Below are 457 nucleotides of genomic sequence, written 5' to 3'. Positions count from 1 at the left end.
TATATATATATATATATATATGAAACAAATATAATTCCTACAGACAACAAAAGCACAACAGAAAGCTATGCCCACAAAACCAATGAGAACTACAACTCAATACCTCAGAATGAGCTAAAATAAAATATATCAAGAAAATGACCTGGAATATGAATAATATAAACTGAAACCAGAAAGACTCAGAAATCAGGTATTAGAACTCAGGAAAGAAAATCTAAGATAATTTCAGAAAAAATGAGCCATGTGGAAACATCATTTCCAGTGAATAAACCACAGTAATGACTTAAGAGAAAGAGAAAAAGGGGACAAATGTCTAAAGATCAGTAAGACAGAGGAAAAAACCCCAGCAAAACGCACGATGGAAGATGAGTCCCCGAAAAGGAAAACCTGAACAAGTGACCAGAAGACTAAAAATTTTAATTTTCCTGAAATTGAGAATTTAAAAACGGTCAACACT

This window comes from Rhinopithecus bieti, unplaced genomic scaffold (genome assembly GCF_001698545.2).
Source record: "Rhinopithecus bieti isolate Rb0 unplaced genomic scaffold, ASM169854v2 scaffold_17882, whole genome shotgun sequence".
NCBI classification, from domain to species: domain Eukaryota; kingdom Metazoa; phylum Chordata; class Mammalia; order Primates; family Cercopithecidae; genus Rhinopithecus; species Rhinopithecus bieti.
The sequence above is the reverse complement of the archived record's forward strand: the minus strand, read 5'-3'. Positions refer to the sequence as shown.